Genomic DNA, 19065 nt, shown 5'->3' with positions numbered 1-19065 from the left:
AGAAAGTATTATCAAAAAAAAGAAAGTATATGATATTTTATGTATCATAAAATATATGATACAAGGCCTTTCACACTCTGATCCCAATTACTGTCCTGCCTCTCACCATTCCCTATCTTCTCTTCCCAGGCATTCTCAAACACATCCTTAAAACCTATGCTTACTATGCACCAGGGACTCTCAAACCTCCACATCTTTTTTCTTGTTTTTAGCTCCAACCAGAAAACATGGTGTTTCCTAATTAGACTCAGAAAAACAAGTGACTTCTTCCACTGTGATTTCTTAACATCCATGTAAAATGTATATATATTTTTTAAATCCAGGAATAATGTACATACAGAAAAATGCACAGATCTTAGAAGTGTACAATTGGATGAGTCTTGAAAATGTGTCCACCTGTCTAACCACCACCCCAGTGAAACTGTGTAATGTTTACTGTTCCTCAAGTGGTTCCCTCCCTTCCTTCCTAGAGGCAGTGGCTTCCACAGAAGCAATGGCTGTTTCCAGCTTCTGTCATCGTACATTAGTTTTACTTTTGAACTTCATATAAATGGAGTAACACAAAGGGTACTCTTGTATCTGACTTCTTTCCTCAAGGTAATTTTCTGAGATTCATGTTTTGGAGTATATCAGTAAGTTGTAACTTTTTGCTGAATGGTATTCCATCTTAGGGATATACACTTTGTTTAGTCTTTTGTTGATAAAACATGTAGCATCTTTTCACACAACTCTTTTATATATTATAGTTAATGGTTTCTCTCTGTCTCCTCAAATAAGATTGTGATGTCAATTATCATTGAATACAGGTACTGTATCTAAACCATGGTTGAATCACCATCACTTAAATCTGTGTTAAAGCAGACAGGGGTTCCTCATTAAATCTTTGCTATTGAATAAGGAAGTATGAGAAAGAAAGTCAGCTGGAAGTTACTTTGAATGATAGAATAGAGATAAAGGAAAATACTGTTTCCTTTACTTCTAACACTTTTGACAAACCTGTAGGTTTCTCCACACCAAGCAATTCTCTAGTTCTTGGTGGACACCAACTAAGTGTTCTACAATTTATTAACAACTCAGTTCTGACATTAACTGAAGATATTGCAGATGCCAAAGGCTTAGGGCTCAATCCCACAAGCCTGCCCCCACTTTAGTCATCAACTACAAGTTCCCGTGACTCCTCAGGTCTGATATTTTGCTTGAACAGCTCACAAAACTCAGGTAAACATTTACTTACACTTGCCAGTTTGTCATAAAGAATATTACAAGGGATATAGATGAATAGCCAGATAAAGAGGTCCGTAGGTCAAGGTATGGAGAAAGGACGCAGAGCTTCCATGTCCTCTGTGGGTGCACCCCTAACCTAGCACGGCCATTGGAAGCACTCTGAACTTCATTGTTTAGAGTTTTTGTGGCGGTCCCACTATGCAGATAAGATTGATTAAATCATCCCTATTGGTGATTGAGCTCAATTCCCAGCCACTCTCCCCTTCCTAGGGGTTAGGGTTGGGGCTGAAAGTTCCAGCCCTGTAGTCACATGGTTATTTCCTCTGGCAACCAGCCCCCATCCTCCAAACTTCATCACCTCATTTTTTTTTAATATCATTTATTTAATTTTGACTACACTGGGTCTGCATTGCTGCACTTGGGCTTTCTCTAGTTGCAGCAAGCAGAGGCTACTCTCTAATTGTGGGGCGCAGGCTTCTCATTGCGGTGGCTTCTTTTGTTGCAAGCACAGTCTTTAGGTCCATGGACTTCAGTGTTCATGGTGCACAGACTCAAACTCAGTAGTTGCAGCACATGGGTTTAGTTGCCCCACAGCATGTGGACTGTTTCCAGATCAGTGATCGGACCCACGTCCCCTGCCTTAACAGGCAGATTCTTAACCACTGGACCACAAGGCAAGTCCTTCATCACCTCTTTAGCATCAGCTGAGGTATGGCTTAAAGGGGCTTCTTAGAAATAACATTTAGGATCTCTGTGCCAGGAACTGAAGACAAAACCCACGTACCTATTTCTTATTGTATCACATAAGGTTAATCCACATTTTACCCAGTGGCTCAGAGGGAGTGATGAGCTCCTGACCATGTTTGTTCTACATGAAAAGGATGTACCATATCCAGGAAAACTTTTCAAATGGGTATATGTTGAATGGTTGAGAAGCAGTGAAATCAAGATGCATGAGACCTGTTGTTGGATGTCTAGGTAGCTTGGGACACTAGTTTCAACAGATGAACTAACTGGTTATGTTACCTGCCTCACCAGAAGAGTCTTTGTTTCAGAGAAGCTGGTCGACTGTCACCATGGGCACAGAGTTGCTATAGAGGTCTCAGAGTGCCCTTGAACTCATAGGCCCTGTGTCTCTTGTCTTCATTGCAGGTAATTATAAGTTAATATTTGAAATGAGTGAACTCAGGCAGAAAGAATGACTTTGACTTACAGTGTGGAGAGGTCCAGCGGCCATGTGAGTAGAGATCACGCTCTCTCCTGGGCTCCCGCCAACAGGATGAGTCCCAGAGATGTGCTCCAGGCCTGGCCAGGCATCTCCTTCTTGATGCACCAGGGGGATAAGCTCTGAATGGAAGTGCCAGGTTGGGGCAGGATGTTATTTAGCTCTATGGGGTTTTTCTTCTCCTTCTGTTTTATGGCTTTATGGAGGTATAATCTATGTAAGATAAATTGCACCTAGTCAAAGTATAAAATTTGAGCAGTCTTGACATATGTAGAGAAACCATTACCATCATCAAGATAGCATACATTTCCATCATCTCAGCAATTTTTCATATCCTTTGTAATCCCTTCATCTCCCACCTCATCCCCAATCAACCACTGATCTGGGGTTTCTGTCACTATAGTTTGCATTTTTTAGAATTTTGTACAAATGGAATTTATATATGTGTGTGTTTATGTGTTTATGTGTGTGTGTGTATTTATTCATTATCTCCAGTTCAACTTTAGGAAAGGAGAAAGTTCAGTGAATGTGTCCTTGGGAAATTTGGTTTGCTGAATTAGAGGTGAGGGGAACATCCCCAGAGTTAAGCTGACTCCGTTGTCTGCTAGCAGTAGTGGTCAAACTTGGTCATACTTTCTCTGAGCAGATGCTGGAGTTTAACGTTACAAAGCAGTTTGGAGGCAGGGGGTTGTGGTTGACTTTCCAGAAATTGGTCTCACAAAGGCCTTTAGTGTCTCTATCGTGTGGGGTTTTATGAGGTTGTGGTGTGATTGTGATAAGCATGGTAAATTCTGTTACATGAAGGTGGTTCCGTGTCGCTGGAGCTGTGGAGGGTGGACCTTGCCCTGTCATTGAAGATCCTACACTTAGGGAGTTTTGTGGCCATGACTCAGCCCGGAGCACCAGCCCTTATTTTGTTTTCCACTTATAAGATCGGGGCAGGGCTTTCTCTTTCCCTGGGTTGTTGGGTAAGGCCGTGAAGATGCACTGACACAGTCAGGAGTGTACCGGCAGGAGGCATTACTGGGTCCCTGGTTGACTGCAGTCTCGATGCTGTGCTGACCTGCAATAATTTTTTTATGGTGAATAATTCTGTACCACAAAGCACTCTGACCCTTGTTTCTGTCCAGTCATTCTGTAGTGAAAGGGCACGGGTGGGGTGTGGGGACTCACCTCCGTGGCATTGTCTGGGCCTCACCCTTCCCCTATACCTTGTGACTGTTGAATCTGAGCCAGAGGATGGTGTCCAATGTGGACGCGCGTGGTGACGCCACAATGACCCCCACTGCCCAGGTGGCACTGCTGCTGCCTGGCAGGCGGCCCTGGAGGTATCGTTTTCTCTTGTAAGTGGGTCTCAAGCTTCTCCCCACACCTTGAAGGAAGGTGACTCCTTCTCACGTGAGGGATAGGGCACAGCTAACAAGTCAAGAGACATGGGTTTCAGGCATTTGCCCCCCTCAGGATGTCAGGCTCTGGAGGAGAAGAGACACCTTGTCCCATGAGGCAATGTTAGGACTCCAAGGAGATGGGGAGAGGTCCTGCGCCTGGCCAGGGTCCTTCAGCGAGGTCCCCGGAAGTTAACCAGATGCCCTCTGCCCTTGGCCTAACCTTCCTCATAGGCAGGGAAGCCATAGGCCATGTCACTGTTGAGCACCTGGACCCCAGGGTGTGGCTGAGAGGTGTGGCCAGGGCAGGGAGGGCTGGGGACCCCCAGAAGCAGAAGAAGGACAAGGAGAAGGAGAGCCACGCCTAATGTCTGCTGGCCTGATTTCCTGCCTGCCCTCTTTTCTCCTGTCCTCCCAGTCCACCTCCCTGGATTTCCCCACCCTCTGTCTCCTGTCCCCCATCTTCACCTTCTAGGGCTTTCTTCCAGATTTATTTTATGTGACAGTCATCTAGGTCTAACCCTTCCAAAGCATCTGTCAGAAGCGGCTAGGGTTCCATATCTGCACAGTGGCTGAACCAGCCACTGGTGGGGTGTGGCTGCTGAGTGCTTAGAATGTGGCTATTGAAACTGAGAAACTCCATTTATTTTATTTTAATAAATTTAAATGTAAAAGCTGATAATTGATTCAGTTATTTGGAAAATTTTATGTTCGAGCACCTTGAATATGTTTATATGCTTTTTTTTTTTTTTTTTTAGTTTTTTAATGTGGACCATTTTTAAAGTCTTTGTTGAATTTTGTTTCTGTATTGCTTCTGTTTCGTGTTTTTGGTATTTTGGTCACGAGGCATGTGGGATCTTAGCTCCTAGACCAGGGATTGAACCTGCACTCCCTGCATTGAGAGGCAAAGTCTCAACCACTGAACTGCCAGGGAAGTCCCTAAACACACTTTTTCAACTGTAAACTTTTATGAAATCTAAATATACTTCAGGAATTTTCAGTGAAAATTTAGCATTTGAATGGAGATGAGCTGTACGTATAAAATACACACCAAATTTCAAAGACATTAGGGAAAAATGAATGAAAATCACATCAAAATACATGTTGAAATGATAGTATTTTGAATCCACTAGTTTACATAAAATATATTATGAAAGTGTCACTGGTTTTTGTGGGAGTTGTTTTTCTTTTTTTTGGCATGGCTACTAGAACTTTAAAATTTCACATATCACACTATATTTTATCGTATTTCTGTTGGACTCTGGGCTCTGGATTGTCCATTTAGCTGAATTTAGATGAAGTGGTAATGGGCAAGCTGAAGGAGGATTGAATCTCCTCACCATCCATGACTTTCATTGACACAATCTCTTTCAGCATCAGCCCAGATGCACCTTGCGTTCAGGGAATGGAGAGAAAGGCAGTAGAGAGAAGGGAGATACGTTCTGTTGCTCGCTTCTTGCTCCAGAAAGTGCTTCCTCCAACCTCCCCCATCCTTACCCCCATCCCAGTGGGGTGGGAGCAAGCGTAAGGAATGGGTGTTGGGCTAGAGCCCTGTGCCTCGCTCCCCTCTGGCGTCATCCCTGCAAATGGCTGTGACACCAGCAAGGATGACAAAGGGGAGGAACCATGGAATCCTTGTGTTCCAACTGAAGACACCATCAAGGCCTGGAGAGGTTAGTAATGTTTCTGTTCCAAAGCTGGACTCACTGCTTTATCTCCTACTGGAACAGAGTTATCCTTGAACAGTTTACCTGTCTTGGTCCTAGGGCAACTGAAGTGAAAATCCAAAGCTTTTTTAATAACTCAAACAGTGATGGTGCCCACTTGTAACTTTTATAGAACTGCTTCCTTTAGCAAACCAGAATGTGAAATCTGGACTTAGACAAAAGATTATATGGAGGGGGACAGCAAAAAGAGTCCAAAATAAGGTAACAGTCAGGCAACCAAGAGATGCTACCAACCTGCTAGTACAATACCTACTAAAGTAAAAAGACACTTGAGACCCATTCCCTGTATTCAGTCATTTTGGTTAGGAATGACTCGTCTCTCTCTCTCTCTCTTTTTTTTTCCAGTACTTTAAAAAATTTATCTATTTGGCTGTGCCAGGTCTTAGTTGTGGCACACAGGATCTTCCATCTTCATTGCAGCATGTGGGATCTTTAGTGGTGGCATGAGAACTCTTAGTTGCAGCATGTGGGGCTCTAGTTCCCTGACCAGGGATCAAACCCAGGTCCCCTGCATCAGAAGTGTGGAATCTTAGCCACTGGACCACCAGGGAAGTCCCCTGGCTCCTTCTTTTATATTCATCTGTTCAAATATGACTTATTCTTCAAGACTCGGCTCAGATACCCCCTTCTCCCTGAGCCAGTCAGTCCCTGATTACTCTAGACATCCAAGATCCTCTAAGTGTGCCTGTGTGACCAGGGCTGCACACGTCAGAGGCCTGCATCCTTGGTAAAATGCTTCAGGGCATCCATGTGTTTTCCTTTGGAGCTGGGTTCTATGACCTGGCTGCAAATGACATCATTATTCATTCTGACTTGTTCCCTATCACCATAGACAGAGAACTGCAAACTACTATTGCTTTGCCAATAGTAATACTTTTAATCTCACTTCCAAAAACTAGTCTGATCTGAAAAAAACATTTTATTTATAATTTCTCATATTTGTATGTCTTCATTACAGTCATTCTTACAAAAAATACAGAAGTCCTAAACGGACCATCATCACGGTGGCCAATGGTCCACAGGGACAGAGGTGGTGCCCATCCCTGGGGCTTCCCAAGGGCCAGGAGGAGGCCTTCAGGGAGCTGAGTGAAGGGGAGGAGACTTTAAGGTGGAACCAATAATGGGATCAAGAGTCAATGCAGCAAAGTCCTAGCATGTCTGTTAAGGAAACAGGGACAGGTTTTTACTGTTATCATCATCATTTGACACTAACGAACAGAGCAGAGGGACTGAAGACCTCCCACTAGAGAGAGGCAAAGAAGCCAGAGCCTTGCCTGCGTCTCCGCCGCAGCTGGGGCCTGGTTTTTTCACCTCTACCTGCCGTGTGCCTAGCACAGTGCTGGGCTCTCCCAGGGTGAGTGGAAGGCAGAGTAGCATTAGCACCGCCGCACCGCTTTCCCATAGAGGCAGCCGGGAGGGAGGGAGAACCTGAGGGAAGGCTTCTCCAATGCAGGGCTGGGTCTTCAGGAGTCCCACGCGGATTAGCAAGGAGGGCGACAGTGCTGATTCCTGGCGCCCTCTGCCTGGCTTTGTTTTATGTGAGCCAAGAGGTCCCAGAGCCTGGGCTGTGCCGAGCAGGGGAAGCAGGAGAAGCAGGAGATGTGTCGCTGTTTTCACCACCCCATAACTCTCAGTTTTTATCAACAGCCATTGTGCTAGGTACAGTGACTTCTCTGTTCTCTCATAGAATGTGTCCAAAGAAGCTGTAGAAAGCTCTTTGAAATACAGCCCCACGGCTCTGGAGTAGTTTCTGTCGGCTTCTGATTGGCGGCTATGGGGCGGAGACCGGGAAAGCATCATCTGACTCCCACTGCTCAGCCCTGAGGGCTGTCCCTGCTGCCATGTCATCAGCATCAGGTCGGCATGCTGATGGCAAGGCTGGATGCCATGCCAGGCTCCAGGGGAGTCAGGCATCTCATGTAGACACAAATGTCTGAGTCTCCATCAAGTCCCCTATAACTCTGCCTAGCATCACTACTACAAGTTATGACAGTAGACAAGTGCGATTTCTGAGTCAGAGGGAGAAGGAGAGGGAAAAAGACATGCTAAAGAAACCTGTCACCTAGATAGGGAACTGCAAACCACTGTTGCTTTGCCAACAGTAATGCTTTTAACCTCACTTCCAAAACCTCACTTTAGACACACTCAAGAGAGCACCCCACGCTGTCACAGTGAGAGTGAGAACCATAAGGTTCTCTCTGAACTGCAAGGTTCCAGCCAGGAGAGGTTGGTGGAGGTCTCCTCCTCAGTCACAGAACAGACTGATCTCCACAGGGCTCTTTGGTCGATGGGAGGAGAATGAAGGAGTTAAGTTGTCTCAGAAACTGTCTTTGTCACTTGGCAGGGAAGACCATGAAGGATCTTTGTTAACATTCCATTATTTCTGGCCCCTGAATACCATGATGCCAGTCCCTGCACAAGTAACTTCCTGTTTTCATAGTTTGAAAATATATTGTAATTCAGCCATGACTCGACATCCTTCAAATCAGAGAAGTAGATAGGTCCCAATTCAAGTAGGGACACTGCAAAGGCAGTAGAAAGGAAATCTGGGCAAAAGAGACAAAGATCTTCAACCATTTTGCTTCTGTTTCCTCTATATACAAAAGCAGCTGAGGTCATCTCAGAATTCATGTCTCCTCTAGGAGAGAGAAGGCAATAACACATTTTCAAGGAACAGCCTAATTATTTATAAAATCTTTAGAGTACGAAACAGGAAGATGCCCCTGACAGGAGGTTGGGTTGGGCTTAATATTCCGTCCTCCTCACACTTCACAGCTTCACATGCAACTTCTGATTCCAATATGATTTCTTTTCTTCTTTTTAAAATATTTATTAATTTATTTGGCTGTGTCAGGTCCTAGTTGTAGCACATGGGATCTTCATCACATCATGCAGGATCTTTCCTTGCGTGGCAAGAAGACTCAGTAGTTGCAGTATGAAGGCTTTGCTGGCCCTAGGCATGTGGGATCCTAGTTCCCTGAGCAGGGCTCGAACGCATGTCTGCTGCATTTCAAGGAGGACCCTAACCACTGAACCACCAAGGAAAGCCCTCCAATCTGATTTCAAAGTAAGACTTTTCCAGATCTTATGTGTCTTCTCTCTCGCTAAGGTCTGTTTAGTTAGTGCATCTGATCTGAAGGACAGGACTTGGAAAGCAGCTTACTGTACTGCAAAGAATATTTCTTGTTTTCTTTTTGTCTCTGACACCTTGACCCTTCCTGTTCCCCGCCCCCCACCCCACAACCCTCAATTGTAAGGTTAGACTAAATGTTTTGTCATAGCAGAAGGAAATTGAACAAGCCCTTCTCTGAGGAAAGAAATCGAGCCTCAAAAACAAAGCTTCAGCAGAGACCACACGTTCTCGTTTGTAAGCATGGACAAGAAGCAGATTCCCAGACCCTTGAAACCACACTCGCGTGAACCCCTGGATGAAAGTGTTTTCCAGCCAGTAACAGCCCCAGCAGGCAATACAGTTTGTGCCCCTAGAATCCAGACCACTGAAAGGCCACATACATGAAGCAGACAGCTTAGAGTTCCTGCCTTCTTGGTGAGTTCTTCCCATCCACACTCCCACTGGAGGTGGTGGCATGACAGCAGGATGGTAGGATCCCCCAAGGGTCTAAGGTGTTTGTGGGTTGAACTCCAGAAAACCCTCAGGTATGTCAAGTGTCCAAGGAGCCACAGCAGTTTGCGTCCAAAGCCAAGTCCTCCCTTGGATGTGCCTGGGTGTGCCAGGGCCTCAGGCATGGGCCTCAGTCTCCTGCTTGATGGCTGGTTTGTAGATGACTCCTTTGTTGGCATCTTTTTTGCTACTGGAGCAACAAGAACATATGAATTTTGTTAGTCAAAGAGGAAAGAGAGGCAAGAACAGCCTGAGTCAGCTACAGAATTAGGCAAGTCAAACTCTTCTCTTGGAAACCTTTCTCAAGTTCCATTGGTTTTGGGAGGAAATGCCCCCCAATAACTGCTAACCAAAATGGAACCTGTTCATTTTTCAACTGTTCTCTTTCAACACTTGATGATACTAGACGTGCATTTTGACGAAGGTCTCATTACCATGATGCTTCAGATCTCTGATTCCAACAGGGTTTCTGACAACCTTGTATGTTTTTTCATACCAGGAAAAATAGGTTATTTTAAGCAATAAGAACATGAGCAAAGGGCATTAATGTGAATGAGAAATCAAAATTTTCCTCAATTTTATTTTTGGGTTTAGAGAAGAAAAACCGGATGAAAAGATCTTAGAAAGAAGAAGCCTTGGTGCTTGTGTTTAGGCACATGGGACCTCCCCTCCGAAATCAAGAGACTAGTCCAAGGTCTTGGCAGTGGGAGCCAAGCTGGCAGACACACCTCCAGCCCTGAGCACTGTGATCTGCCAGCATCAGCCTCTCACGCCAAGGCCTCGATCGGTGGTGTTTTGGAGATGGCACTCCAAGATGGCTGATACAGGTGGCACGGCTCCTCATCATGCACCCTGCCTTCCCAGACAGATGAATTCTCATGGACACAGAGCCACCCACTCCCATTTGAAACCCAAACCAGCTCACCTCTTTCTCCTTCTGAAAAGCCAAATGGATACTGCCAGGACAATACAGATGCCAAGACCACAAGCCAAGGCCACGGAAAGAACGATGCCTGGGGAGGGGTAATGCACACACGTTACAACCTTCCCTTCCCTTCCTCTCATCCCCGTGTGTGCCGTCAGGTGACAGCTGCAGGGTCATCCACAGAAAGGTGTAACTTCCCCGCCTCTGTTCTCAAGTTCTGGTCTCTGGCTGAGCAGGACTGGCTGGAGTACTCACAGGGGCCATTTACAAATTGTAGTGATTATCCAGCAGGGGTTCTCAAACTTGCACCAGCATCATCTGAAGAGCTTGTTTCAAATGTATACTCTTTTTGAGCCCAAGCTTCAGAGTCTGCTTCAGTCTGGAATTTGGCCCAGAAATCTGCATTTTTTACCAAACACCTCTAGCTTATGCTGATACATTGATATGTGGTCCATGAACCACACTTTGAGAAACCCTGGGCTACATAATAAAAACTTACTCCATTTTGCCTTGCTGGATTCAAGGCCCATTGAGATGCCTCTTTATCAGCTTTGACCTCAAGTTCTATTGCACAGTCCTAAGCAGTCCCAAACAGCCAGGGCCCATTGCCAAGGTCAACTGGCTGGTCACCCAACCTCCATACATTGGCTTTGGCCTAGTTTTTAGGCACTGCTTTCCCACCCTGGCCAACAGAAGGTCTTGGATAGGCTCTTTGAATGTACACATGCTATAAAGTGATTAGGTCTTTCATTAGAGGCGCATTTGATTGGCAGCTCATGTTTGAATCAGAGAGCAACTTGAGGGTAAGACACACAGTGAGGAGGGGGCCAGGAGTCAGAGTGACAGCAGAGAGAAGCAGAGAGGATGAGCTGGAAGTCTCAGAGGCCCAGATCACACCGAGAATCACAGCGATCACCCAGCTGCAGCATGCACGGCCGGCCGGCCACATACCCGGACTCAGTCCTGTGCAGGGAGGGTCTGGCACTTCGGAGGGGAGAGGAAAAGATTGGAAGTTAACCGAGGCAAACCATGGCAGATTTGACCAGTGTGTTGATTGACGCTCTCCCTTGGGTTGGTTGGAGGTACAGAGCTAATGCAGCCCTTCTGGGGATGCTCCCTCTTGGCTCAGGTGGAAGGAGTTGCCCACCCAGGGAACTCACACCATGAACCCTCCCCCTATGCTCGTTTATCACAGCACTCTCTCTACTCAGGTAAGACTTCAGCTTTTCATCCAATGTGACCAACTTGAAAGGTGAGCAAGGGTAAGAATCAGTCTATCTGGGTAAGCTCTTATCTGCTTCCCTGGCACGTGCCTCTCGTCCTCAGCAAAGAACTTTCTAGGTGCTGGCTGGCTCGGGCTGGCAGAGCTGGGTTAGAACCTGTCACCAGACTTCCACATCCATCCCCATCCAGTGTTATTGTGGTTTTGTTCTGTTTTCACTTTGGTTCCACTGGACAAACTGGAGAAACCCATCCACCACACCAGCCTCCCTTCCCTGGTATGTGGAACCAGAGGACTGTGTCCTCTTCCATGAGTTATTGTTGGGGATGAACGGGGTGAGTTAGAGGTCTTCAGTGGGGCTGAAATAGTGCCCAGTGATCTAAGGAGAAAGCTTATAGTCAGCCTGCTGAAGACCTCCCCAGGGAGGGCCATGGTGAATCCGTTCTCGTGGGTAATACAGAGGAGCCCAGTCACGAAGCCCCCAGGTTACCCCAGCTGCTTGCAGGCTCTCTGGACTCCTCCTCCTCCCAGTCATACCCTCCATCTACAGAAAGTCTCTGCTTACACAGACCTGCTTATCCACTGGTTTTCTGATTTCAGTAGAAACTTCTAGCTTATGTGTGTGTGTGGTGGTGGGGGGTGGGTATTCCAGTTCACGCTGGCAGCTGGAGTTGTGCAGATGGTAGCCACCCAGCCAGACACTCAGGAGAGCCTGTGCCCACAGGGGTGACAGAGGCCCGACCAAGTCTGAGATGCCAGCAGAGGGCCAGGGACCCCCTCCCCTTGGGCCCTTGACACCCCAAGGAACCAGACCTGAGACTGGAGAGTGAGGTTCTGCTCACCCCTTCTCCTGCCATCTGGCCCCTTCAAGTCTGGCTGATTCTCCTGGAGCTATCAGCCCCATCTTCTTTCCCTACTATATTCTTCCACAATCTCATACTGAGTCTGTAACCTCACTGGTTCAAGCCTGGGCTCTAGGAGCCCTCGGTCTGGCTTCCTGGATGGCCCCAGGCTGTTGTAAGGATGACTGGAGCAGGTGTGGTTAGGAGCCATCCACAGAGGACAGGGTGGCCTGTTCCCTTGGCTCTTGCCAGCCACCACTGGCATCCCACAGCCTCCTGGGTGGCAAAGAACGTGGCTCTCCTGGCCTGATTCCCTGCCCTGAACCCAAGGACCAGTCTGTGGCTTGGGGAGACCCTCGGACATGAGTCTCTCCCTGGGGAGTGCATCACATGTTTGTGCAGCACATGCTCTGTTCCCTACATGGCCTGTGGCCTCTGCTCACTATAATTTGGTGTTTTGTTTTAAGGTACCTAAAGGTAACCAAGGCCTCCAGGATCTTAAAAACAACAACCACCGAAAAGAACCCCAACTGGTCGTGGTTGTTTTTTTTTTCCCCCAAGCCTTTCTGATGAAATACACTTTTTGTTCTTTGTTCCTAAAGCTCCAGATGCTTGTGGTACCAAACTAGTTCTTGCCATGTAAGATGGTTACTAGTAAGCCTGACCACTTGGTTAAGCTCTCCAAACTGGATGTTTCTAAAATTGGCGCTTGTCACAGTCACCTCGAACATCCTGAGAGCCAGGCAGGCCCCCAGACAGCTGAGAGCCCATCTCCAGGGATGGAGGAGGTGCCCCCAGGCCATGGTCTTAGGGAGCAGAGGAAAGGCTCCAGAGGCAAGGCTCCAGGCCTGAGGCTTTTCTCAAGAGCACGTGACCCAGCTGGGTGGCTGTTCTGCCAGGAGAGTCTGATTTTCCTGCGTCACTGAGTGGTGTCCTTGGCTGTATTAGGCCCTATAAACAATAGCTTAATTTAATCCAGGTGCTCTAACATGGATTCCTTGCTTCTGGATGATGACTGGTTGGGGCCTAAGTTGCCTCTCCTCGGAAACAGTGAGACAAGACCAAGCAGGCGGAAGATGAGGAAATCCCCAGATTCTGGGATAGAGGTTTCACAGCCGAGAGTCTGATGCAGCAAAAACAAAGCAGCTTGACTGAGCAGTGAAGCATATAAGCCACTTGGGAAGAGAAATGGTGGCGAGGGCAGCACCTGGTGGGAATTCTGCCTGCCAGGAAGCCCAGGAAGCCCAGGACAGGACAGTGATGTTGGATGCTCTCCCCTGCGGGCGAGACAGCACCAAGCCTCAGGGAGCCGGGCTCCTCCGTGCAACTGGGTGCAGCACAGGGCTTCTTAGGTCCCAGGGGCGGCAGAAGTCAGAGCATCTGATACCTGCAGGGCAAGCATGCACGCATGCCAAGTCGCTTCAGTCATGTCCAATTCTTTGTGACCCTGTAGACTATAGCCCGCCACAAGGGGAAGTCACAAAAGGCACCAGGAGAACTGATGGGGGAACTCGAGAACTAGCACCTACTGAGAGAAGCCAAAACCTGCAGAGCCCCTGGGATGGTGCAAAGAATGGGCATCAAGGATGGTGCAGGGAGGGCCAGAGATTCATTTGCAGGTTGATTAAACAAAGAAATGGTTTCTGAATGGCGAATGAGACAGGGAGTTCCCACAGAAGAACGGACAGGAAGAACAAGACAGGCTGCTTGATGGCAATGGCCCACGAGAGCCACAGGATGAGAATGCAGTAAAGGGGCTCCCGAGCTGGTAGAAGGGTTGCACACGGTACAGACATGGGAGAGCCGCCTGCTCTCCAGACAGGGCTCTGGTACGAGTCAGGGCAAGCAGAGGTGGGACAGTACGATGCACAGAAGGAATCACACAGATATGGAAGGTTCAGACCCCCGAGATCAACATGCTGCTCGTCACAGGGTACAACTACCTGTTCTGGCTGGCTCAGGAGCTGCGTCTTCCACTGGTATCTTGCTGGACCGAGAGAGGCTGGTTAACTGCATGTGAGGTCTTCTGAAGCCTCAAGTGCGCACACAGAAAAAGTCCAGCAGGAGGAACAAGCACCTGTACACGGCTCAAAGTTCCTGGAACAAGTCTAGCACTTTCTAGGTGTATTTGCAATTCTGCTTATTCAAACAGAATTTTGAATAAAAAGGAATACAATCCTTTTCAAAGTATTAAAGTATGGGCTATTGCGGTAGGTGACCTGTTCTATAGTGATTATGGATGTACACATTACATATGTCTTTAGCAGGCTCCAGTCTTATAAAAGAGGCAGGGAGCATTTGGGTTTAGCAGGGATTTGAGAGTTTAAATATATAAAAATCCAGTTTCAGCTGGTAAAATCCTTATTATCATGCTTAATATAAGTCATAGACTCAAGCAACTGCAATGATGGTCCTCTCTTTGGAGGATGTTTTGTTAAGAAAAGTAAAAGATGCCCTCTTTAACCATAGAGCATAACCATCTTAAAAGGATATATTTTACTGGAGTTTTTTCTTAACACAATGGAACCTATTAAATAACTTCTACAAATAAGTTTGTCCAAAAGAGACCACCAGATTACACGAGGGAGCTGGTTTTCTATGACCCACATTAGGATCTGAGAGCTTTGCCTTCCAGGTTGCAGGAATGCTGGCCCAGAAGAGAGAGCCATATTGCTCTGAGGGACCTCAATCCTGGCACAATAGGCATGGGTTACGATGCAGCAGCAGGCGCCTCGTGCTTTCTGCCGGCTGTGGTGGGTCAGGCTGTCTGGGCTGCAGGGTTGACTAGTGCTGGGACCTCTCACCCCCGTCAGGTCGGAGGAGGACAGAAGGCCAGACAGCACCTCTCAGCAGCTCGCTCCCAGGCCTCTGACACTGACAGCTACATTCTGATCTTTATGTGTTCTGCAACAAGCAGATTGATTTCAATGCTGCTGGCAAATTGACAGCAAAGCAAAATAAGACTTCCTAAAAGTAAAACTTGACAGCCAGTCATACTTCTGTTCAGATGGTTCTGCAGAGAAGACACTGGTGTGGGAGGGGAAGGGAGCCGAGTTGGCTCCATCCTTTCAAACTTGCAATGAGCACCAGGCACAAAAAGCGTGTAAGACGCCCATCGTCCCTGCTCTAGGGTCTTGTAGTCTATGGATAATATAGATTTTTTTTTTGGTACATGATAATAGATCATTACTCTGTGTTATGCTAAGAACTGTAACAGAAGTATAGAGAACTATAACTGTGTTCTGGCCACACAGAAGCAGGAGACTGTAGGTCACCCTCAGGTGAATGGGGAAGGATGGCAGGATATGATTGGAGTTGGGTCCTGACAGAATTTTCCAGGTGGGAGAGGTGCAGGGCATCCCAGACCGAGGGACCCATGTGTGAAAAAGTCTGTAGCGTGCACACGTGAAGCATCAGCCGTGTTGCAGAAGATGCCGTAGGGCAGTATGGGGGAGGCAGGGGAGACACCCTGGAAGGCTCAGCTGATGCTGGACCATGAATGGTGGTCCCAGGTTTCTGCCTGACTCCTTTTCCTCCTGTCTGGGCCAGAGGCTTGTTGGAAGTGAAGAGAACATCCCTGGTGAGGTTTTCTCTTCTCCACCGTAGAAGAGAAACATGGGGTTAACGTGGGGCGTGCTCAGTAACACGTGGCATGATGAACTGCATTAGGTGTGACTAGGACTCCATTTCTTAGCACATTTGATGATTATTCCTGACTGTTCAGACCCTGTATGTGTGGAGGGGGATTTGTAGGTGGGAACTCTTCTGGTCTTTTATTTGGTTACCGGGAAGAATTGATAGTTTTTCATCTAATAGAGTTTATTTATAAATAGCAACTTTTAGAGACACAAGGTCGATAACCACAAAGCATACATTCTGGTCTCAAAATATTAGATAATTAGCCATCTTAGCTTTGTAAGATTTTTTTTTCACTCTCTCTTTTTAAAACATTTTATGAAACTACCCAGGTCCCTGAGGGTCAAGCACATTCTAACCATGCTACTCCACAGCTTGGCTGAGCGTGAAAGCCCTACCCCTCGACCGCCCGGCTCTCTTGTCTAAGGTTCACCTCAGCTGGCTCTGGGCTGTGAGGTGTGGGACCTGCACTAGCTCAGCTCAAACACACTAAAGACATGATTATAGAAACTTTTTGGCTCCCTCTTGTCCTTCAAGTTTCCCGTGCCCTGACACGTTGAAAAGAGAGATAACATCAGTATTTGGGTTTAATTGGTCTGGCTTTACTACCCTATGGGCCCAGTGTTGATGTCTTCAGCTGGGAAGAGGTCAGCTTCTCAAAACCAAGACTTGGACCCCTGGGCTGTGTAACTCTGCCTCTGCCATCTCTCTCCGTCCTCACATCAGGCATCTGACTCCTGTGAGATCCGGATGCTCTCAGGATGGGTTTTCTCCAGGACCCCACCTGGAGGACATGAGTCTTATCGCCCCGCCTCAGCTCAAGACTTCATGTGTGCCGCTTGGAAGGGGGACTTTTTTAAGAGCTAAAAAAATGCCCTGGCATGGCTTTCACCTCTCCCCCCAAAAGTGGGCATTCTAACCAAAGACAGAAGAAACAACATACATGAGAGAAAAGAATCATACAGAAGGGACGGAGCAGAATGATGAGGGGGTTCGGGCTGCTGCCTCAGAGGCATCTGGACCCCTGCTGGAGAGATTTGTTTGCTTCCTTGAAGGTGAATAGTTCTCTCTCATCTACATCTCTTAGCCTTGGACCTACCCAATTATACTCAAATTCTAAAGGAAGATGGGAAACAGGGTTAGAATAGAATGAAGACCAGGGCATGTGATATAAAATCCTAAAATTCTGTGACCTGAGTGGGGAAAAGTGTTGGGTCTGGAAAAGTCATTGTACAAATGCCTGGGGCAGTGGTTCTCAATCAGAGGCAACTTTGCCCCTCCTCCCCAGAGACACTTGACAATGTCTGGAGACATTTTAGCTGTCACAGGTGGACATGCTGCTGGTATCTAATGGGTAGAGGTCAAGGATGCTGCTCAACATCCTACAGTGCACGGGACAGCTGCCACCACAAGATTATCCAGCTCCAAAGCCAATATTGACATACCAAGACTAAGAAACCCTGCCCTAGGGCTGTCAGAGACTCTATACCTCTTAAGGACAGAAACCAAGTTCTGTGTTCCTTTTCCAGCATGTTGAAGCAAAAAGTAGGGTCCAGTTCAGTGATTCAGTTCCAGTTGTTCCAATGGGAGTTGGGTTCTGACTGTGGTTAAACTCTAGATCCCCCCTCTCAAAGTTCATGTACTTTGTTTCTTAAAGGATTTTCTTAACATTACTTTTCTCCTGGCAGAAAGTTCCAGAGTTTTCATTGTCTAACTGCATAGTTCCTGTTAACTTTCAGAGAAGACCCTGAATTAAACCAGTCCCTAATTATAGACATGTCCCAGTGAAAGAGCGTGCAGACAATTTGAGTTCAAATTGCTCAAGGTTCCTGCTGACAAACAAGCTCACCCCATCAACCTGAAGGGCACGTTATGGTCTTTGACCTGTTCCACATTGGTGTGAGAAGGCTTTTGTGAATGGCAGGTGCCCCTGGGAGGATAAGGTTTGGTTCTTCATTCTTTGGGGCTGACTCAGCCTTGCTTCTTGGGGAAACAGTCCCATCAGCTGCCCGAGTCTTTGGGACTTGAGAGGGAGGGGAGAATTCTAGCCAAGTTTCTATAATCAGCCTCCAAATGAACAGGTTTGCCTTGGACAGCCATGGATTCTCACTCCAAGGAGCGAGCCCAGCCCCACTTCTGGGAGCAATAGCTCCAGGTGAGTTATGCAGGACAGGTGGTGGCAAAGCTGCATTTGGGCTGTGATCTCCAATGTCCTAAGCTGGAGCCCGTCTGCTTCAAGGCCCCTCAAGCTCCCCCAGCCTGCCTGGGAAGGTCTACTAAAGCGCTCTGCCACCAGCCTGATTGCACTTCCCTCTCTACAGGCGCCAGCTTAGACCTGAGCCGGTCTAAGAAGATGGCTAATTATCCCCATGTTCATACACGTGGGGGTTACTTTTGGATGTCAAGTTCCTGCATGGTTTCTTCTGATCCTCTGTAACTGCCCTCACACACTGTCCCTGCAATGGAAAGTCAGGATGGGCAGTTGTTAGTATCCACTTAGAACACGTTAGCATAGAAGGGATATTAGCTCACCTAGTCCAGCCTGTCACTTATAGCTGAGGGAACCAAGGCCAAAGAAGAGACATTATTTTCACATATCATGCAGCCAGGAGGAAACAAGGTGTGACCTTGAACCCAGGTCTCCTGACTGGGAGGTGGGGATGGGGGAGGATGTTCCTATCACCCTATCCTCTGTGACTTATAGAGACTTACTGCAGAGAACAGAACTGACTGTTATCCTTGAATCACAAGCAAAATTCTACCTGATCTATGTTGGCAGAGTCCCTTATCTCCAGGGAGAGTTTTATTTAAGAATTGAAGTATTTCCATATAACCCTTGACTACCACCCACTTCATTTAGAAGAAGAGGAAAAGAATGTTATAAAATGTTATAAAGTGGAACTTCCATGGGCCAAACCCTCTCCTGACCACTAAAGAGTCCCAAGTTAGGGGTAGCTCAAGAGTCTACAGTGAGAAAGTGAACTTGGAGATTTGAAGAGTGTGGGCCTCTTACCCCCTTCCCTGGGCCCCCAGCCTCCAGCCATCTTAACGTAGATACAGAGCAAGTCAAGATGTTAAATGTCCATCTGGGGAGTTATGGTTACAGATTTAGAGGGAAGAACTGAGCTTCTGCCACTCAGGAAGAAACCAAACTATTATGTCTCATTCCATATAGATTCTGGGTGCCTGTGCAAGCTTCAGGGAGATGAGACAAAAGGTGGTTCTGAAGATACTTTCTTGTCTAATGGGCCCTGCTA

At 47.1% G+C, this 19065-nt stretch overlaps 1 protein-coding gene and 1 long non-coding RNA gene across 2 annotated transcripts in view; one reads left to right on the top strand and one right to left on the bottom strand.

Annotated features, from left to right (window-relative positions):
• APH1B (aph-1 homolog B, gamma-secretase subunit) overlaps nt 1–19065 on the top strand; it is a 77288-nt gene that overhangs the window by 45141 nt on the left and 13082 nt on the right. The gene's annotated exons all lie outside the window — the stretch shown is intronic.
• On the bottom strand, nt 6415–18995 carry LOC136171873 (uncharacterized). The gene is made up of 3 exons (XR_010663931.1): nt 11060–18995; nt 10109–10196; nt 6415–9373 (listed from the first exon to the last, which is right to left on the bottom strand). It is a non-coding gene; the product is annotated as an uncharacterized lncRNA (long non-coding RNA).

The sequence above is a fragment of the Muntiacus reevesi genome, chromosome 7 (genome assembly GCF_963930625.1).
Source record: "Muntiacus reevesi chromosome 7, mMunRee1.1, whole genome shotgun sequence".
In the NCBI taxonomy this organism is placed as follows: domain Eukaryota; kingdom Metazoa; phylum Chordata; class Mammalia; order Artiodactyla; family Cervidae; genus Muntiacus; species Muntiacus reevesi.
The sequence above is the reverse complement of the archived record's forward strand: the minus strand, read 5'-3'. Positions and strand labels throughout refer to the sequence as shown.